The sequence below is a fragment of the Taudactylus pleione genome, unplaced genomic scaffold, assembly GCF_031769625.1.
Source record: "Taudactylus pleione unplaced genomic scaffold, aTauple2 ptg000332l, whole genome shotgun sequence".
NCBI classification, from domain to species: domain Eukaryota; kingdom Metazoa; phylum Chordata; class Amphibia; order Anura; family Myobatrachidae; genus Taudactylus; species Taudactylus pleione.
In genome coordinates, this window is record NW_028284733.1 from 390289 (window position 1) to 413587 (window position 23299).

At 46.4% G+C, this 23299-nt stretch overlaps 1 protein-coding gene across 1 annotated transcript in view; it reads right to left on the bottom strand.

Annotated features, from left to right (window-relative positions):
* The window catches only part of LOC148509054 (cell adhesion molecule CEACAM2-like), a 40279-nt gene that overhangs the window by 12231 nt on the left and 4749 nt on the right, over positions 1-23299 (bottom strand). The gene's annotated exons all lie outside the window — the stretch shown is intronic.

Below are 23299 nucleotides of genomic sequence, written 5' to 3' on the forward strand. Positions count from 1 at the left end.
TGGGATTCCACTCTCCAATGCTGAGAATAGCCTTTTGAGTCTAGGACTTTCTTTTGTTCCCACTGTCAGACACAACAAATTTAGGTGGTCAGTGGACCACTTCAAAGTTGGGAGAAAATTAAGACTGAGAGAGTTCTTTTCAGGTGATCAAGTTGAAAGTGTATCCATTAAGAAAGATTTTGCTAAACCTAGTATGTTTGACCCTCAGTCTTCCAATGCCAGCATCATAACTTTTTTAAGGTTGACTGAATCAGAGATGTCATCTAAACCTACTACTTATAATTTTTACACAGAGGTCCGCACTAAAAGGTTTGATGAGTAATGATAAGCTAGTTATTCGACAGGCTGATAAGGGTGGTGCAGTTATTGTACAGGACTGGCATTCTTACGAATGTGATTATCTGATGTGACCATCTACACTTGGTTAACTCATAATACTATTTATGACATCAAGCGATGTGTTGATCGGACTATTGACCTGGCGGTTCAGCAGAACTGGTTGGATGTTGGGATTGCTGAGTTGTTGCGGGTTGAGCACCCTATTTGTCCCATCATGTATACGCTTCCCAAGGTCCACAAAAGTTTGGTTGACCCGCCAGCTTCGGCCGATCATCTCTGCAAGAGGTTCAGTTTTGCAGCAATTGGCTGTGTTTCTAGATAGTTTTTTGCAAACCTATGTCCATGGGATGCATAGTTATATACATGACACCACTGACTTTCTTGACAAAATTTCTATACTTGGTGCAATCTCGGATTCTATGTGGCTTGTAACAATGGATGTTAATTCCCTATATACGGCCATACCACACGAGGAGGGTATTGATGTCTTACATAATGTGTTAATTGAGGGCTCCCATTGTGGTCCACCTGTTGAATTTTTGCTTGAGCTGACAAGGTTGGTTCTCATGAAAAATAATTTTATGTATGGTAATGAAATCTACATACAGCGTACGGGAACTGCCATGGGGTACAACCTTGCTCCGGCGTATGCAAATTTATATATGCAACACTATGAGAATACTATTTTGCTTCCTAAATTTTCGGAGAAAATCTTTTTTTAGCGGCCATTATATAGACAACCTTTTTTTGATTTGGAGTGGTACAGATTCTGAATTCAGTAATATGATAGAGTATCTTAATGCGCTTGACAGCCCAATACGTTTTACATACCAGATTGACAAATCATCAATGAATTTTTTGGATGTGACCATATACCGTGAGGAGTGTAAATTGGTGTTGAAACTATATTGCAAAGATATGGATCAGAACTCCTTACTCCATGCAAGGAGTCACCACCCTAACAATTTGAAAGAAAGTTTACCCATATTGCAAGTTATGCAAGTATTGCGGAACAATACTTCACCCATGACAGCTGAGATCAAATTGTAGAAATGAGCCAACGTTTTCGGGCTAGAGGATATACCAACTCCACAAGACAGATATGTCTTTTGAAAGCAAGACGTAGGCATTCACAGGTATTAGGAAGCACAATTTGGATCCAAAGGGAATGATTGCTACATCTACTTTTGATGTTGCTTCGCACCATGCCAAGGAGAGACACTCTGTATCAAGTCTTAAGTGCATGTAAATAGATCATGTTCCTATACTTCCTCGTGGTGGTGACCATGCTAAGATATTATACCAACGTGAGGCTAGATGGATTTTTGAACTGGACACAGTGGCCCCACGTGGTTTAAATGAGTCCAATCCATATATCTTTTTGTGCTAAATGGCTTCAGTATCACAATAGTATCATGGATACACTGTTCAAGATACAGTGTCAATGGATGGTTTTTTTTTGTTTTTTTCAGTTTTTTTAATTTTTTATTTTTATTGGAATTTTTGTAATCTATATTTGTAGATTTAAGTGTGGTGGGTAATATTCCACTTACAATGGCATCAGTATACTACATATTATATTTATATGTATGAGCTATGATGATTAATGTAATTATTACATATATAATTGACGCTGTTATTTAGTTCCTGATTGGCCTGTTATAATGTTGATTTTCTTCTTATTTTTTCAATTGTCACAGATTGTTTATGTTGCAAAAGGTCATTATATATGGACTTTATTTGGTTTAATGGCCACCTGAACCTTCCCCAGTCAGACTGACATTAGTCTGAATGTCTTGATCCAGTACACTCGGTGTTAGAATATATTGATGTCTCATTTTGAATGAGACGTGTATATTTAATGGCAGTCCCTGGTTAATGAACATTAAGTAAAACATGCTGTTCAAACAGCGACTTGCAGTTCGAATTATCTCTGAGTTTCTAATATGAGACATATGTGTATGTGTAACATCGGTCTGCAGCTGCTGGGTTATCTATGCTGTGCCTGTGGAGGGGCGCATGATTTGATGGCAACTCTGCACTATATAAACATGTGTGACATTCACCCCCATATGTTTGATTATCAGAATGATGTCAGTGGGAGGTGCGCTGACAGCAGCCTCGCTGACAGGGGAGTGTCAGGGTTATGTTCATGTTCTCCACTTTGGAGCCTCCCACCAGCTTGATTGGTGTGCGCTCTGGTGGGGGTGTGTTCCTAAGTTGGCACTCATGAGGTGCTTTCTGTGGAATGCATAGTGTCGAGCGCCATCTTGGATGTGGCATGGTAAAGTTAACTATGCTGATTTTCTCTTTAATCGAAAATGCTAGAGCGTTGTCATTTGAGGATGTGTTTAAGCGCTACTCTTTGCACTTGTCTGTTATAAGATTTTTTGATAATCCTTAACACATACAGTATATGATTAAAGAGTTAGTTCCTGTCTCTGAATGGACAGCTTCCTTGAGAAAGCCCGTTTCCGGTGAAACGCGTGTCGGCTCATCAGCTGGGGGATCCCAGTGTGCACTGTGGACCCCACACCACTGACCCACTTCGAGAGTATTCCTGACAAGTACTATCACTATTATGCCTTCTCTGCTTTCTTATTAGTTGCCAGTATTTGTATTCCCCTACGCTGCCCCCGGCAACAGGGATTTCACAATTACCTTGGCACTAACAGCAGAAGCAGACTGCACTGCTTTCATTGTACCATGGGACACTGAAACTCATTCCTCATCCTCTATTTGTATAAGGCGTGGAACAGCAGAATCTGACCTATAAGTGCACATACTCTGTCTATCATATCTATCTAGACCAATATCAAGTTTATACTCTCCAAGCATTAATAGAGGGACCCCTCTATTTACTATCCATTGTGATAAATTGATTATTTCTGAAATATGGTCAACAGCTTTTTAATATTTATGTGTATTTTTGTCACAGTGTTATGTTATATATGTTATGTCTCATTTTCGCCTTGTACACATAAGGATTAATCCGCATTTCTCTGCCACTGGCAAGGCCTTCTGTCATTGTGGATATCTAGATAATAATTTTTGTGCAAGGTCCATAGGGCTCCACAGGGAGACAATGGAGTGTAGGTGGTACTTTGAGGACCGGACACCAACAGCAAAGCTTTTTTCCTGTCCCAGAATGCACCGGTTCTTCCTCCTATACCCCGCCCATAGCCTGAGGGCAACTCAGTTTCATTGGTGTCCGGCAGGAGCTGGATCACCGTTTGAACAGTTTTATTTTTATGATTTAATTTGTTATTTAATTTTTCACAGAGCAGCAGCGCTAGACAGTCCTCTGTAAGTTTGCACTGCTGCTCCATCACCCCCCCCCCCCCGCGGTGCCTCGACTCCAGCAGTCGGCTAGGTACGTTTGGCAGGGCTCCGGGGGGACCTAGCTAGCAGGGCTCCTCGGACCCCAGACTAGGCTTGCCTACCCTCCCGATTTGGCCAGGAGCCTCCCAAATATCGGGTGCCGCTCCTGGCCCCCCGGAAAGGCAGGCAAGTTTCCTGGCGGTGGCTGACCTCCCCCTCAGAGTAAACTAGAAACCCACACAGCAGGGGGGCAGTGATGCATTTTGCACTGAGTCGCGTCATCGTAGCCCCATCTCCTGCATCACAATGCCCTTAATTTCGGTATTGGCTCAGACTCCCTTGGATTTTTTTAAAAGTCTCTCCGTAGATGCTCCAGTCCAACTTCCTCTACAACCATACCTGTTGTCTCAGGGTCTATGTCTACATCAAGACCTGGCCCATCTGTCTTTGAAGGCTTGGCTCATGAGACATCCCTCCTAAGATCTAAAGGGTTTTCCAGCTCTGTGGCCCAGACCATGCTCAGAGCACGTGAATCAGCCTCTGCCAGAATTTATCACTGTGTGTGGCATACATATTTCCAAGTGGTGCTCTATTAGAAACTATGATCCTCGGGTTTTAAGGGTTTCTAGAATCTTTCTTCAAGCTGGATTGGATCTCTGACTCTGCCTAGCCTCTCTGAAAGAGCACATCTCTGCTCTGTCCATCTGGTTCCAGTGCAGAATTGCTCCTCTACCAGATATAGTATACAACCTCCCTTTGTCCCTCCATGGGCTCCATGGGATTTGTCAGTGATTCTCCATGCACTTCAGAAACCTCCGTTCGAACCCCTGGATTCAGTAGATGTCAAATGGCTCACTGTGAAGACCCTTCTTCTGTTTCTTCTGGCTATAGCATCTGCCCATAGGGTATCAGATTTAGGGGCGCTTTCCTGTCACTCCCCTTTTCTAATCTTTCATTTGGACAGGGCTGTTCTTTGAACACCCCCTGGCTTCCTTCCCAAGGTGGTCTCTCGTTTCCACCTTAATGAGGATATTGTGGTTCCGGCCTTTCTATCACTAGACCTCTCAGCAGGTGAGGCCTCTTTGGATGTGGTCCGTACTCTGAAGATCTACGTGGACCGTACTAGTTACATCAGGAAATTGGACTCCCGCTTTATACTATATGGATTCCACAAGAAGATATGGCCAGTTAACAAACAGATGGCCAGATGGCTTTGCATGACTATCTCACAGGCTTACACGCAGACTGGCCTTCGTGTGCTGGCTACAGTATCTGCTCATTCTACTTGCTCTGTGGGTCCCTCGTGGGCAGCCCACTGTGATGCGTCAGCCAACAACTATGCAAGGTGGCCACACCTTTCTGTCCACACCTTTCTTTGCCTTTGACACATTTGCCTCTCAGGATGCTTCCTTTGGGCTCTGGGTTCTCCTCTCAGCTCAGGAGCGTCCCCGCCCTTGAACAACTGTTTTGGTACATCCTCATTGTCTCCCTGTGGAGCCCTATGGACCCTGAAGAAGAAAAGGAGAGTTATGGTAAAACTTATCCTTGTTAACTCTATTTCTTCGAAGTCCATGGGGCCCAGGTGCCCTGATGCACCTGGCTTCTATGGGTTTCTTCTCTTGGGCACTTGTTTCCTTCTCTCTGTGAGAGTATGAGGCTTCTATGGGTTTCTTCTCTTGGTCACTTGTTTCCTTCTCTCTGTGAGAGTATGATTCTTCAGTGTACCAGTCTTCCTTCTCTCCTATCCTGCTCCTGCCTTGGGCTTGTTAACAAAATTGAGTTGCCCTCAGGCTGTGGGCGGGGTATAGGGGGAAGGACCAGAGCATCCTGGGACAGGAAAAAAGCTTTGCTGTTGGTGTCTGGTCCTCCAAGTACCACCTACACCCCATTGTCTCCCTGTGGACCCTATGGACTTCGAAGAAAAAGAGTTAACAAGGGTAAGTTTTACCATAACTCTCCTCTTTTGTTATTGCTCAGCTTTAACCAGGTGGATGGAGTCGAAACAAAGTGCAGGTTATTTCGAGGGGTTTCCACTAAACAATGATGCAGTTTTACTAAAACTCAGCACCAACTTGGAACAAACAGACATACGTAACGTTCTTATAATATTGCTGTGTATGTGTTTGTATATCCTGAGGAAAGTAACTCTTGACTGAAATGGATGATGGGTGTCATATGTAATGTCATTTTTTTTATAAAATAACGTTTTCCTCATTACATTTGTGCTGATACAGATCATTTCTATTACAACTGTTTGGATGAGTTTTTGTGATTTTTTTTTTTCAGGAATATCTGCAAAACGATACATTTTTGGATACCCAGTACGGTGCTATCATCCTGATTAGACTACTAGGGGTATATTTACTAAAGGTCGATTCTGATCGATTTTGTGTTTCTGTGGTTAAATAACTCATCTATTAACAGACAATTTTTTATTAGTTTTTTTAAGTATTAGGATATGTGTGATTTTACACAACATCGATGTTGATCGATTCTGATCGATTTTAAGTCAATCAAAATCAAATAAAATCATACCTTTACTAAACATACATCAAAGTGTTTTGGTCAGGTCACATGATATCATGACTGACATTACAAGGTCTACCCCCACCATGCCAGCTCTGTCCCCCGCCATCCCTCTGTCCCTCTGCTTGTCTCTCATCTCTGTCCCTTCTACCCCCTCATCTCTCTCCCTCCTGCATCATGTCTGTCCCTCCTGCCCCCTCTCCCCATCTCATATCTGTCCCTCCTGCCCCCCCCTCCCCATCTCATCTCTGTCCCTTCTGCCCTCCTCCTCTGTTTCATGTCTGTCCCTCCTATCCCCCCTAATCAGTATGATTTACCGCCGGACCCATGCCCGGCGGTTCAAATCCCGACGGCGGCAGCCCTACAAGGATGAAAATCCTGATTGTCCCCAGGTAAGTATTCACTAACCTATTCTACCCCCTAACCCTCCCTTAGGGGTGCCTAACCCTAACCTTCCCCCCAGTGCCTAACCCTAATCCCCCCTCTAAGTGCCTAAACCTAACCCCATCTTCCCAGCTGCCTAACCCTAAATCCCCCCCGGGGGTGCCTAACCCTAACCCTCCCTAACCCTCCCTCCCCCTAGCCTAACCCTAACCCTCCCTCCCCCAAGCCTAACCCTAACCCTCCCGGGGGGGTGTCTAACCCTAACCCTCCCTCCCCCTAGCCTAACCCTAACCTCCCGAGGGGGTGCCTAACCCTAAGTCCCCCCCGGGAACCAAAAACCTAACCCCCCCCACGGCTATCTGCGCTCGGTGCCCGGCGTCCCTTCGATCAGGATGCCGGGCGACTGTCTCCCGGCGTCGGTAAAATGACAGGCGTCTAGATTTAGACGCCTGTCATTTAACCCTCGCCGGGATTAAGCAGTCAGGAAGCCGGCTGTCGGGATTAGGTCCTCGACTGCATACCGTCTCATCTGTCCCTCCTGCTCCCTCTTCCCATCTCATCTCTCTCCCACCTACCCCCCCACCTCTGTCTCATGTCTGTCCCTTCTGTCCCCCCTCCCTCATGGTCTCAACTCTGTCCCTCCTGCCCCCCCCCCCTCCCCATCTCATCTCTGTTTCTCCTGCCCTCTCTCCCCTGTCTCATCTCTAACCCTCCTGCCCCCCTCCCCGTTTCCTTTCTGTCCCTCCTGCCCCATCCTCCTGGTCTCATCTCTGTCCCTCCTTCCCCCCCTTCCCATCTCATTTCTGTCTCTCCTGCCCCCTCTCCCCTGTCTCATCTCTAACCCTCCTGCCCCCCGCCCCCTCCAGATCTCATCTCTGTCCCTCCTGCCCCTCCTTCCCATCTCGTCTGTCTCTTCTGCCCCCTCTCCACTGTCTCATCTCTCCCTCCTGTCCCCCACCCTCTTGGTCTTATCTCTGTCCCCCTGCCCCCCCTTCCTGTCTCATCTCTGCACCTCCTGCCTCCACTTCCTGTTTCAACTCTGTCCCTCCTGCCCCCTTTCCCCTATCTCATCTCTGTCCCTCATGCCCCCAGCCCTCCTGGTCTCATCTCTGTACCTCCTGCACCCCCTCCCCATCTCATCTCTGTCCCTCCTGCCCCCTCTCCCCTGTCCAATCGTTTTGTGTATGCAGCCGCCCACCAGCCAGTCTAAAGACGCCCACTTGCACACGTCATCTCCAGGAAGCATATGCAGAACCATCGGTACATCGAGTATCATTGGATGCGATTGCAGTGCTTGTGGTTGACCATACCCTATCGCAAACACTGCGAGCACACCAGCCAGGTGACGTGTACTATGACGCTGCCTCTAAATTATGCACGCCTCTGAAACTGCGTTACAGCGGCCAGCCCCTGTCACCACCCACAAACGGCTTCTCCTGTCACTCACTCTGCTGGGCTGTCTATGCGCACCGCGATCTCTCGCACGTGCACTGCGATGCATGATCAGAATGCAAACAATCGCTGGCTGCGAACGAACGCATTGTAGCGAGCGGGTCTGAATTAGAGATGAGCGGTTCGGATTCTGTGGAATCCGAACCGCTCCGAACATTGGGGATCCGAGTCCACCCGAACCCTGTTCGGGTGTTCACCGCTTGACTCGGATCCCCGTTCGGGGCCGAACGGCGGCCGCCTGATATTGGATTCTCACTAGAGAATCCGACATCAGGTCTCCTCGCGTGTAGGGCAGAGCGCAGTGATAGCGCTCTGCCCTACACAGACACAGACACACAGCCGCCAGCGGCAGCTGTGTGTTTGTTACAGCAGCCAATGAGAGTCACACAGACTCTCATTGGCTGCTGCACGGAGGGAGCCGGCTGGAGCTCACACATGAGCTCCGTCTTCCGGCTCCCTCCTCAGCGTGTGACAGAGCGGACGGCGCGGGAGCGGGGAATCAGGTAAGTTTTATTTTTTTTATTTTTTTACTTGTCAAAGGTCCGGGGGCGCTACTGGGGGGGGGTCTGCACTACTGGGGGGGTCTGCTACTGGGGGGGGCTATACTACTGGGGGGGCCATACTACAGAGGGGCCTGCTACTGGGGGGGGGCTATACTACTGGGGGGGGTCTGCACTACTGGGGGGGGTCTGCTACTGGGGGGGGCTATACTACTGGGGGGGCCATACTACAGAGGGGCTTGCTACTGGGGGGGCTATACTACTGGGGGGGTCTGCTACTGGGGGGGCCATACTACTGGGGGGGATCTGCACTACTGGGGGGCCATACTACAGAGGGGCCTGCTATACTACTGGGGGGGTCTGCACTACTGGGGGGGTCTGCTACTGGGGGGGCTATACTACTGGGGGGGCCATACTACAGAGGGGCCTGCTACTGGGGGGGGCTATACTACTGGGGGGGTCTGCTACTGGGGGGGCCATACTACTGAGGGGCCTGCTACTGGGGGGGCCATACTACTGGGGGGGCTTACTACTACTGGGGGGGGGGCTGCTACTGGGGCAGCCTACTACAGGGGGGGCCATACTACAGGGGGGGCCCATACTACAGGGGGGGCCCATACTACAGGGGCAGCCTACTACTGGGGGGGCCTGCTACTGGGGCAGCCTACTACTGGGGGGGCCATACTACTGGGGGGGCATACTACTGGGTGACATGCTAATGGGGGGCATACTACTGGGGGGGCCTGCTAATGGGGGGCATACTGCTGGGTGGCATGCTAATGGGGGGCATACTACTGGGGGGGCCTGCTAATGGGGGCATACTACTGGGGGGCATTCTACTGGGGGCACTGCATAGTGGACCCTACTACTAAGGGGACTGCATAGGGGGCACCACTGCTGGGGGACATTGTGTAAGGGACACCGCTACTGTGGGCATTGTGTAAAAGGGTCACTACTGTGGGCATTGTGTAAAAGGGGCACTACTGTGTGTCGTAACATAAATAAGAGACACTACTTTATGGTGTAATGTGAATCAGGCCCTATGTGCGGTGTAATGCTAATAAGATTGTGCACTGTGACTCCTAGGGCCGTAGCCCACTTTGTAAACAAGTACTGTGACTCTGCTGGCCGTACCCCACTGGGTGGGTGCACTACTTTTCATTTCTGCCACTGCTGTGTGGCAATGTGTCACACTGCTGTGTGGCAATGTGCTTTATACTGTGGTGTCTGTGTCGTTGTGCCGCTGCTTTGTCGCTTAGTAACCAGTCAGCTCACTGCAACCTTTGGCCAATAATGTTGAAAACAATATTATAAGCTGTGATATGGTCTAAATTGACTGGAAATTAATGTTATTGAGGTTAATAATACTCTAGGAAGAAAAAAAAGACCAATTTATGTGATTTTAGCTTTTTTTGTCAATTTTTGTAAAAAAATCCAAATCCAAATCCAAATCCAAAGCCAGTCACCGCAGTTTGGCAAATCCAAATCCAAATCCAAAGCCGGACGACGAATTAGAACCAAATCCAAATCCGGCAAAAATGGTCCGGCGCACATCCCTAGTCTGAATCAGGTCCTCTGTCTCTCATCTCTGTCCCTCCTGCCCCACCCTCCCGATCTCCAATGCTACAATTTGAAATATCTATTTTAAAATGTATTTGTATAATAAAACACACTTTTACCCCCTGGGTAAAGAGGCTCTGAGATCCACTATAAAGATACACAATCAAACTCTGGGTCTCATTCAGACCCGCTCGCAAACGCCTATGCGCTCGCAAGCGGGTTGATGTTGAGGCCCTGCGCACGCGCAGCGGCCGCACTGAGCGTGCACAAGCACCAGAGTGAGAGAGAAATTGTCTCGCTTCGGGACTCACTACAAAAGGGGTGGCTGTCGATGGTGATCAACAGCTCGCACCGTTTTGTAGGCGGGGTGGGGGGGTGGCTGGCGAAACGGAGGCGTTCCCAACGGAACGCCTGCCGTTTGGGGGCGGCCCCACTGACATCACTCGTGATGTCAGTGGTGAGCTTCCGGCTGTAATAGAGCCGAAAGCTCACTGGGGCTTGCGGTAGACGAGACCCTACCACAAGGGTCTCGTCGCAAGCCCCGATGGTCGCGATGTTTTGACCATCGCGACCATCAACCTGGCCGCTTGCTAAAGCTGTGGGTGGTCACCCACAGCTTAGCGAACGGCCAGGAGGCCAGCCCTTTTTAGAGATGCGGCCGCTCTCATTCAGAGCGAGCGCTCGCATTTTGCGAGCGGCTCTGAATGAGGTCCTCTGAACCCTAGAATAAGGGTGAAAAAATCTTATACCTTGAGAGTGGAACGTTTGCAACTATATATATATATTTTAATTTGTAGTATTGGGTTTACAGCCATATGGTATTATCAAATGAATAATGGGGATAGCACCATTGATATTCATGTTTGTTGGGTCAGGTTTGTAACTTCCAGATCCTGGATGCCCCTTAGACATACTTGCCTACCCTCCTGGAACGGCCAGGAGGCTTCCGAAAATCAGGTGGTGATCCCGGCCACACAGGAAAAAGTAAACAAGTCTCCCGCGACAGGCCAGCACCCGCACTGTAGCCGCCCACTTACTGAGCAAAAGTGGACAGTCCATGGGGTCCGAGGACGCAATTCACGCTTGTAGCCCAGCCCCCCGCTTTACAGTGTCTGTAATATCGGCACGGTATAGCGGGGGCAACAATGACGTGATTGAGCCGCTACGCCCCTCGCATTGCCCACCTATTCCCAAGCCACGCCTCCTGCTCTGACAAGAAAGTCGGTAAGTATGCCCTTAGAAGAACAATTTAATCCTAGTCAGTCTTCAGAAAATCTTCTGGTGACTAGAATATACTGTATGTTATTTTATGTTGTTCAAATTGCTTTTAAAGTATATCTAAGGCCATCTCCATCGCTGCGGTCGGAGTTGCTTGCGGTGGGCCCCGCTCTCACTTTGCAAAATTTGGAAAGAAGTTTTGTAAATTCATAGGGCGCAATCCAAGTGGTTGCAAGTTGTGTCCTGCAAGCTATTATCACGGTCACCTCGCAATTCCAAACTTGCATTTACTTTAAAGAGGAAATTCGTGTTTTTTATGCGCACGCCTGTGCAGGTGAAAAGGTAAGGAAAATCTTCTTTTCTAAGATAAAAATGTTGGGACACATGGCCTGATTAAGCAGGGATCGCACGGCTGCGTTCGCACGTACCCAGCCGATGCGAAAATATGCTAATGAATGCAATCGCACGGCAACCACAGCACTAAACCTAGACGCCCACCACTGTATAAAGCTGCCCACTTCCCATGACATGCATTCCAAACTGCAACTAAAACATCGGTAACATTGAGTAACATCGGAACCATTCGCACAGTTGTGGTTGACCTAACCTTGCAGCACTAGCTGCTAAACTTCCTGTAGCCATCTAGACCCTCTGCCAGCATCTGCAATTGCAGGGGCTTAATTATGAACGCCCCTGTAACGGCGTTCAAACGCACAGCCACGCCTGCGTTCTGCTGACCACCCCCAAACGGCGGCTTCATTTCAATCACTATTTGATTGGACTGCATCTCACTGCGATCGCTTCCCGATCGTAGCGGCTAGTTTGCACACAGCGACGCATACACATGCGCAGAATGCAAACGTCGACCAGCTGCGAGCGAATGCAGCCATGCGATCCAACCTGAATAAGACCCACAGTGCAGAACCGCTGGTAAACCCCTTGCAATGAAAAATCACGCACTAGAAGGGGTTTAAATAGCATAATTTGTCCAATAAAGACATGCACGTTTTTAAGTTAATTTCTCTAAAAAGCTCAAAAATAGCTTAAATGATGTGGGACAGGTATGTGGAGGTGTATATGATGTGTGACAGGTATGTGGAGGTGTAAATGATGTAGGATAGGTATGTGGAGGTGTAAATGACATGGGGCAGGTATGTGGAGGTGTAAATGATGTGGGACAGGTATGTGGAGGTGTATATGATGTGGGATAGGTATGTGGAGGTGTAAATGATGTGGGACAGGTATGTGGAGGTGTAAATGATGTGGGATAGGTATGTGGAGGTGTATATGATGTGGGACAGGTATGTGGAGGTGTAAATGATGTGGGACAGGTATGTGGAGGTGTATATGATGTGGGACAGGTATGTGGAGGTGTAAATGATGTGGTACAGGTATGTGGAGGTGTAAATGATGTTAGACAGATATGTAGACGTGTAAATGATGTGGGACAGGTATGTGGAGGTTTAAATGATGTGGGACAGGTATGTGGAGGTGTAAATGATGTAGGATAGGTATGTTGAGGTGTAAATGACAAGGGGCAGGTATGTGGAGGTGCAAATGATGGGGGACAGGTATGTGGAGGTGTATATGATGTGGGATAGGTATGTGGAGGTGTAAATGATGGGGGACAGGTATGTGGAGGTGTATATGATAAGGGATAGGTATATGGAGGTGTAAATGATGGGGGACAGGTATGTGGAGGTGTATATGATGTGGGATAGGTATGTGGAGGTGAATATGATGTGGAACAGGTAAATGGAGGTGTAAATGATGTGGGACAGGTATGTGGAGGTGTATATGATGTGGGTACAGGTATGTGGAGGTGTAAATGATGTAGGACATGTATGTGGAGGTGTAAATTATGTGGTACAGGTATGTGGAAGTGTAAATGATGTGGGACAGGTATGTGGAGGTGTAAATAATGTGGGACAGGTATGTGGAGGTGTAAATGATGTGGTACAGGTATTTGGAGGTGTAAATGATGTTGGACAGATATTTAGAGGTGTAAATGATGTGGGACAGGTGTGTGGAGGTGTAAATGATGTGAGACAGTTGTGTGGAGGTGTAAATGATGTGGAGCAGGTATGTGGAGGTATAAATGATATGGGACAGGCAGGTGGAGGTGTAAATTATGTAGGACAGGTATGTGGAGGTGTAATGATGAGGACAGGTATGTGGAGGTGTAAATGATGTGGGACAGGTATGTGGAGGTGTAAATAATGTGGGACAGGTATGTGGAGGTGTAAATAATGTGGGACAGGTATGTGGAGATGTAATGATGTGGGACAGGTATGTGGAGGTGTAAATTATGAAGGACAGGTATGTGGAGGGGTAATGATGAGGACAGGTATGTGGAGGTGTAAATGATGTAGGATAGGTATGTAGAGGTGTATGATTAGGGATAGGTATGTGGAAGTGTAAATGATGTAGGATAGGTATGTGGAGATGTAATGATGTGGGACAGGTATGTAGAGGTGTAAATTATGTAGGACAGGTATGTGGAGGTGTAAATGATGTAGGATAGGTATGTGGAGGTGTAAATGATGAGGACAGGTATGTGGAGGTGTAAATGATGAGGACAGGTATGTGGAGGTGTAGATTATGTAGGACAGGTATGTGGAGGTGTAAATGATGTGGCATAGGTAGATGGGGATGTAAATTATGTGGGACAGGTAGGTGGAGATGTAAATGACGTGGAACAAGTAGGAGGAGGGGTAAATGATGTGGTACAGGTATGTGGAGGTATAAATGATCTGGGACAGGTATGTGGAGGTGTAAATGATGGACAGGTATGTGGAGGTGTAAATGATCTGGGACAGGAATGTGGAGGTGTAAATGACGTGGGGCAGGTATGTGGAGGTGCAAATTATGTTGGACAGGTATGTGGAGATGTAAATGATGTTGGACAGGTATGTGGAGGTATAAATGATCTGGGACAGGTAATTGATGTCCCAGGTGTAAATAATCTGGGACAGGTATGTGGAGGTATAAATGATGTGGGACAGGTATATGGAGGTGTAAATGATGTGGGACAGGTATGTGGAGGTGTATATGATGTGTGACAGGTATGTGGAGGTGTAAATGATGTAGGATAGGTATGTGGAGGTGTAAATGACATGGGGCAGGAATGTGGAGGTGTAAATGATGTGGGACAGGTATGTGGAGGTGTATATGGTGTGGGATAGGTATGTAGAGGTGTAAATGATGTGGGACAGCTATGTGGAGGTGTTTATGATGTGGGACAGGTATGTGGAGGTGTAAATGATGTGGGACAGGTATGTGGAGGTGTATATGATGTGGGTACAGGTATGTGGAGGTGTAAATGATGTAGGACATGTATGTGGAGGTGTAAATTATGTGGTACAGGTATGTGGAGGTGTAAATGATGTGGGACAGGTATGTGGAGGTGTAAATGATGTGGGACAGGTATGTGGAGGTGTAAATGATGTGGTACAGGTATGTGGAGGTGTAAATGATGTTAGACATATGTAGAGGTGTAAATGATGTGGGACAGGTATGTGGAGGTGTAAATGATGTGGGACAGGTATGTGGAGGTGTAAATGATGTAGGATAGGTATGTTGAGGTATAAATGACATGGGGCAGGTATGTGGAGGTGTAAATGATGGGGGACAGGTATGTGGAGGTGTATATGATGTTGGATAGGTATGTGGAGGTGTAAATGATGTGGAACAGGTATGTGGAGGTGTATATGATGTGGGATAGGTATGTGGAGGTGTAAATGATGGGGGACAGGTATGTGGAGGTGTATATGATGGGGGATAGGTATGTGGAGGTGTAAATAATGGGGGACAGGTATGTGGAGGTGTATATGATGTGGGATAGGTATGTGGCGGTGTAAATGAAGGGGGACAGGTATGTGGAGGTGTATATGATAAGGGATAGGTATGTGGAGGTGTAAATGATGGGGGACAGGTATGTGGAGGTGTATATGATGTGGGATAGGTATATGGAGGTGTAAATGATGGGGGACAGGTATGTGGAGGTGTAAATGATGTGGGATAGGTATGTGGAGGTGTATATGATGTGGGACAGGTATGTGGAGGTGTAAATGATGTGGGACAGGTATGTGGAGGTGTATATGATGTGGGTACAGGTATGTGGAGGTGTAAATGATGTAGGACATGTATGTGGAGGTGTAAATTATGTGGTACAGGTATGTGGAGGTGTAAATGATGTGGGACAGGTATGTGGAGGTGTAAATGATGTGGGACAGGTATGTGGAGGTGTAAATGATGTGGTACAGGTATGTGGAGGTGTATATGATGTTGGACAGATATTTAGAGGTGTAAATGATGTGGGACAGGTATGTGGAGATGTAAATGATGTGGGACAGGTGTGTGGAGGTGTAAATGATGTGAGACAGTTGTGTGGAGGTGTAAATGATGTGGAGCAGGTATGTGGAGGTGTAAATGATATGGGACAGGTATGTGGAGGTGTAAATTATGTAGGACAGGTATGTGGAGGTGTAATGATGAGGACAGGTATGTGGAGGTGTAAATGATGTGGGACAGGTATGTGGAGGTGTAAATAATGTGGGACAGGTATGTGGAGGTGTAAATAATGTGGGACAGGTAGGTGGAGGTGTATATGATGTGGGATAGGTATGTGGAGGTGTAAATGATGGGGGACAGGTATGTGGAGGTGTATATGATGGGGGATAGGTATGTGGAGGTGTAAATGATGGGGGACAGGTATGTGGAGGTGTATATGATGTGGGATAGGTATGTGGAGGTGTAAATGAAGGGGGACAGGTATGTGGAGGTGTATATGATAAGGGATAGGTATGTTTAGGTGTAAATGATGGGGGACAGGTATGTGGAGGTGTAAATGATGTGGGATAGGTATGTGGAGGTGTAAATGATGGGGGACAGGTATGTGGAGGTGTAAATGATGTGGGATAGGTATGTGGAGGTGTATATGATGTGGGACAGGTATGTGGAGGTGTAAATGATGTGGGACAGGTATGTGGAGGTGTATATGATGTGGGTACAGGTAGGTGGAGGTGTAAATGATGTAGGACATGTATGTGGAGGTGTAAATTATGTGGTACAGGTATGTGGTGGTTTAAATGATGTGGGACAGGTATGTGGAGGTGTAAATTATGTCGGACAGGTATGTGGAGGTGTAAATGATGTGGTACAGGTATGTGGAGGTGTATATGATGTTGGACAGATATTTAGAGGTGTAAATGATGTGGGACAGGTATGTGGAGATGTAAATGATGTGGGACAGGTGTGTGGAGGTGTAAATGATGTGAGACAGTTGTGTGGAGGTGTAAATGATGTGGAGCAGGTATGTGGAGGTGTAAATGATATGGGACAGGTATGTGGAGGTGTAAATTATGTAGGACAGGTATGTGGAGGTGTAATGATGAGGACAGGTATGTGGAGGTGTAAATGATGTGGGACAGGTATGTGGAGGTGTAAATAATGTGGGACAGGTATGTGGAGGTGTAAATAATGTGGGACAGGTAGGTGGAGATGTAATGATGTGGGACAGGTATGTGGAGGTGTAAATTATGTAGGACAGGTATGTGGAGGGGTAATGATGAGGACAGGTATGTGGAGGTGTAAATGATGTAGGATAGGTATGTAGAGGTGTATGATTAGGGATAGGTATGTGGAAGTGTAAATGATGTAGGATAGGTATGTGTAGATGTAATGATGTGGGACAGGTATGTAGAGGTGTAAATTATGTAGGACAGGTATGTGGAGGTGTAAATGATGTAGGATAGGTATGTGGAGGTGTAAATGATGAGGACAGGTATGTGGAGGTGTAAATGATGAGGACAGGTATGTGGAGGTGTAGATTATGTAGGACCGGTATGTGGAGGTGTAAATGATGTGGCATAGGTAGATGGGGATGTAAATTATGTGGGACAGGTAGGTGGAGATGTAAATGATGTGGAACAAGTAGGAGGAGGGGTAAATGATGTGGTACAGGTATGTGGAGGTATAAATGATCTGGGACAGGTATGTGGAGGTGTAAATGATGGACAGGTATGTGGAGGTGTAAATGATCTGGGACAGGTATGTGGAGGTGTAAATGACGTGGGGCAGGTATGTGGAGGTGCAAATGATGTTGGACAGGTATGTGGAGATGTAAATGATGTTGGACAGGTATGTGGAGGTATAAATGATCTGGGACAGGTAATTGATATCCCAGGTGTAAATAATCTGGGACAGGTATGTGGAGGTGTAAATGATGTTGGACGGGTATGTGGAGGTGTAAATGATGTTGGACAGGTATGTGGAGGTATAAATGATCTGCGACAGGTAATTGATGTCCCAGGTGTAAATAATCTGGGACAGGTATGTGGAGGTGTAAATGATGTGGGACAGGTATGTGGAGGTGTAAATGATGTGGAACAGGTATGTGGACGTGTATATTATGTGTGACAGGTATGTGGAGGTGTAAATGATGTAGGATAGGTATGTGGAGGTGTAAATGACATGGGGCAGGAATGTGGAGGTGGAAATGATGTGGGACAGGTATGTGGAGGTGTATATGATGTGGGATAGGTATGTGGAGGTGTAAATGATGGGGGACAGGGATGTGGAGGTGTATATGATGTGGGATAGGTATGTGGAGGTGTAAATGATGGGGGACAGGTATGTGGAGGTGTATATGATGTGGGATAGGTATGTGGAGGTGTAAATTATGGGGAACAGGTATGTGGAGGTTTATATGATGTGGGATAGGTATGTGGAGGTGCAAATGATGGGGGACAGGTATGTGGAGGTGTAAATGATGTGGGACAGGTATGTGGAGGTGTATATGATGTGGGACAGGTATGTGGAGGTGTAAATGATGTGGGACAGGTATGTGGAGGTGTATATGATGTGGGTACAGGTATGTGGAGGTGTAAATGATGCAGGACATGTATGTGGAGGTGTAAATTATGTGGTACAGGTATGTGGAGGTGTAAATGATGTGGGACAGGTATGTGGAGGTGTAAATGATGTGGTACAGGTATGTGGAGGTGTAAATGATGTTAGACATATGTAGAGGTGTAAATGATGTGGGACAGGTATGTGGAGGTGTAAATGATGTGGGATAGGTATGTGGAGGTGTAAATGATGTAGGATAGGTATGTTGAGGTGTAAATGACATGGGACAGGTATGTGGAGGTGTAAATGATGTGGGACAGGTATGTGGAGGTGTATATGATGTGGGATAGGTATGTGGAGGTGTAAATGATGTGGAACAGGTATGTGGAGGTGTATATGATGTGGGATAGGTATGTGGAGGTGTAAATGATGGGGGACAGGTATGTGGAGGTGTATATGATGGGGGATAGGTATGTGGAGGTGTAAATGATGGGGGACAGGTATGTGGAGGTGTATATGATGTGGGATAGGTATGTGGAGGTGTAAAAGAAGGGGGACAGGTATGTGGAGGTGTATATGATAAGGGATAGGTATGTGGAGGTGTAAATGATGGGGGACAGGTATGTGGAGGTGTATATGATGTGGGATAGGTATGTGGAGGTGTAAATGATGGGGGACAGGTATGTGGAGGTGTAAATGATGTGGGATAGGTATGTGGAGGGGTATATGATGTGGGACAGGTATGTGGAGGTGTAAATGATGTGGGACAGGTATGTGGAGGTGTATATGATCTGGGTACAGGTATGTGGAGGTGTAAATGATGTAGGACATGTATGTGGAGGTGTAAATTATGTGGTACAGGTATGTGGAGGTGTAAATGATGTGGGCCAGGTATGTGGAGGTGTAAATGATGTGGGACAGGTATGTGGAGGTGTAAATGATGTGGTACAGGTATGTGGAGTTGTATATGATGCTGGACAGATATTTAGAGGTGTAAATAATGTGGGACAGGTATGTGGAGATGTAAATGATGTGGGACAGGTGTGTGGAGGTGTAAATGATGTGAGACAGTTGTTGGAGGTGTAAATGATGTGGAGCAGGTATGTGGAGGTGTAAATGATATGGGACAGGTATGTGGAGGTGTAAATTATGTAGGACAGGTTTGTGGAGGTGTAATGATGAGGACAGGTATGTGGAGGTGTAAATGATGTGGGACAGGTATGTGGAGGTGTAAATAATGTTGGACAGGTATGTGGAGGTGTAAATAATGTGGGACAGGTATGTGGAGATGTAATGATGTGGGACAGGTATGTGGAGGTGTGAATTATGTAGGACAGATATGTGGAGGGGTAATGATGAGGACAGGTATGTGGAGGTGTAAATGATGTAGGATAGGTATGTAGAGGTGTATGATTTGGGATAGGTATGTGGAAGTGTAAATGATGTAGGATAGGTATGTGGAGATGTAATGATGTGGGACAGGTATGTAGAGGTGTAAATTATGTAGGACAGGTATGTGGAGGGGTAATGATGAGGACAGGTATGTGGAGTTGTAAATGATGAGGACAGGTATGTGGAGGTGTAATTGATGTAGGATAGGTAGGTGGAGGTGTAAATGATGAGGACAGGTATGTGGAGGTGTAGATTATGTAGGACAGGTATGTGGAGGTGTAAATGATGTGGCATAGGTAGATGGGGATGTAAATTATGTGGGACAGGTAGGTGGAGATGTAAATGACGTTGAACAAGTAGGAGGAGGGGTAAATGATGTGGGAAAGGTATGTGGAGGTTTAAATGTTCTGGGACAGGTATGTGGAAGTGTAAATGATGTTGGACAGGTATGTGGAGGTATAAATGATCTGGGACAGGTAATTGCTGTCCCAGGTGTAAATAATCTGGGACAGGTATTTGGAGGTGTAAATGATGTTGGACAGGTATGTGGAGGTGTAAATGATGTTGGACAGGTATGTGGAGGTATAAATGATCTGGGACAGGTAATTGATGTCCCAGGTGTAAATAATCTGGGACAGGTATGTGGAGGTGTAAATGATGTGTGACAGGTATGTGGAGGTGTAAATGATGTGGAACAGGTATGTAGAGATGGAATGATGTGGGATAGGTATGTAGAGGTTTACATGATGATGGACAGGTATGTGGATGTGTAAATGATGTGGGACAGGTATGTGGAGGTGTCAATGATGTGGGACATGTAAGTGGAGGTGTAAATGATGTGGAACAGGTATGTAGAGATGTAATGATGTGGGGCAGGTTTGTAGAGGTTTACATGATGAGGGACAGGTATGGGGAGGTGTAAATGATGTGGGACAGGTATGTGGAGGTGTCAATGCTGTGGGACAGGTATTTGGAGGTATAAATTATGTAGGACAGGTATGTAGAGGTGTATGATTTGGGACAGGTATGTGAAGGTGTTAATGATCTGGGACAGGTACTGTATGTTGAGGTGTAAATGATGTGGGACAGGTTTGTGGAGGTGTAAATGATGTGGGACAGGTATGTGAAGGTGTAAATGATGTGGGACAGGTACTGTATGTGGAGGTATAAATGATGTGGGACAGGTATGCGTGGGTGTAGATAATGTGGGAAAGGTATGTGGAGGGGTAAATGATGTAGGACAGGTATGTGGAGGTGTAAATGATAAGGGACAGGTACTGTATGTGGAGGTATAAATGATGTGGGACAGGTATACGGGGGTGTTGATGATGTGGGACAGGTACAGTATGTGGAGGTGTAAATGATTTTGGACAGGTATGCAGGGGTGTAGATGATATGGGACAGGTATGTGGAGGTGTAATTGATGGGGACAGGTATGCGGGGGTGTAGATGATGTAGGACAGGTATGTGGAGGTGTAAATGATGTGGGACAGGTATGTGGAGGTGTAAATAATGTGGGACAGGTATGTGGAGGTGTAAATAATGTGGTACAGGTATGTGGAGATGTAATGATGTGGGACAGGTATGTGGAGGTGTAAATTATGTAGGACAGGTATGTGGAGGTGTAATGATGAGGACAGGTATGTGGAGGTGTAAATGATGTAGGATAGGTATGTAGAGGTGTATGATTTGGGATAGGTATGTGGAAGTGTAAATGATGTAGGATAGGTATGTGGAGATGTAATGATGTGGGACAGGTATGTAGAGGTGTAAATTATGTAGGACAGGTATGTAGAGGTGTATGATTTGGGACAGGTATGTGAAGGTGTAAATGATGTGGGACAGGTACTGTATGTTGAGGTGTAAATGATGTGGGACAGGTTTGTGGAGGTGTAAATGATGTGGGACAGGTATGTGAAGGTGTAAATGATGTGGGACAGGTACTGTATGTGGAGGTATAAATGATGTGGGACAGGTATGCGTGGGTGTAGATGGTGTGGGAAAGGTATGTGGAGGGGTAAATGATGTAGGACAGGTATGTGGAGGTGTAAATGATGTAGGATATTTATGTGGAGGTGTAAATGATGAGGACAGGTATGTGGAGGTGTAGATTATGTAGGACAGGTATGTGGAGGTGTAAATGATGTGGCATAGGTAGATGGGGATGTAAATTATGTGGGACAGATAGGTGGAGATGTAAATGACGTGGAACAAGTAGGAGGAGGGGTAAATGATGTGGGACAGGTATGTGGAGGTATAAATGATCAGGGACAGGTATGTGGAGGTGTAAATGATGGACAGGTATGTGGAGGTGTAAATGATCTGGGACAGGTATGTGGAGGTGTAAATGACGTGGGGCAGGTATGTGGAGGTGCAAATGATGTTGGACTGGTATGTGGAGGTGTAAATGATGTTGGACAGGTATGTGGAGGTATAAATGATCTGGGACAGGTAATTGATGTCCCAGGTGTAAATAATCTGGGACAGGTATGTGGAGGTGTAAATGATGTTGGACAGGTATGTGGAGGTGTAAATGATGTTGGACAGGTATGTGGAGGTATAAATGATCTGGGACAGGTAATTGATGTCCCAGGAGTAAATAATCTGGGACAGGTATGTGGAGGTGTAAATGATGTGGGACAGGTATGTGGAGGTGTAAATGATGTGGAACAGGTATGTAGAGATGTAATGATGTGGGACATGTATGTAGAGGTTTACATGATGAGAGACAGGTATGTGGAGGTGTAAATTATGTGGGACAGGTATGTGGAGGTGTCAATGATGTGGGACATGTATGTGGAGGTGTAAATGATGTGGAACAGGTATGTAGAGATGTAATGATGTGGGACAGGTATGTAGAGGTTTACATGATGAGGGACAGGTATGTGGAGGTGTAAATGATGTGGGACAGGTATGTGGAGGTGTCAATGATGTGGGACAGGTATTTGGAGGTGTAAATTATGTAGGACAGGTATGTAGAGGTGTATGATTTGGGACAGGTATGTGAAGGTGTAAATGATGTGGGACAGGTACTGTATGTTGAGGTGTAAATGATGTGGGACAGGTTTGTGGAGGTGTAAATGATGTGGGACAGGTATGTGAAGGTGTAAATGATGTGGGACAGGTACTGTATGTGGAGGTATAAATGATGTGGGACAAGTATGCGTGGGTGTAGATGATGTGGGAAAGGTATGTGGAGGGGTAAATGATGTAGGACAGGTATGTGGAGGTGTCAGTGATGTGGGACAGGTATTTGGAGGTGTAAATTATGTAGGACAGGTATGTAGAGGTGTATGATTTGGGACAGGTATGTGAAGGTGTAAATGATGTGGGACAGGTACTGTATGTTGAGGTGTAAATGATGTGGGACAGGTTTGTGGAGGTGTAAATGATGTGGGACAGGTATGTGAAGGTGTAAATGATGTGGGACAGGTACTGTATGTGGAGGTATAAATGATGTGGGACAAGTATGCGTGGGTGTAGATGATGTGGGAAAGGTATGTGGAGGGGTAAATGATGTAGGACAGGTATGTGGAGGTGTAAATGATGAGGGACAGGTACTGTATGTGGAGGTATAAATGATGTGGGACAGGTATACGGGGGTGTTGATGATGTGGGACAGGTACAGTATGTGGAGGTGTAAATGATGTTGGACAGGTATGCGGGGGTGTAAATGATGTAGGACAGGTATGTGGAGGTGTAAATGATGTTGGACAGGTATGTGGAGGTATAAATGATCTGGGACAGGTAATTGA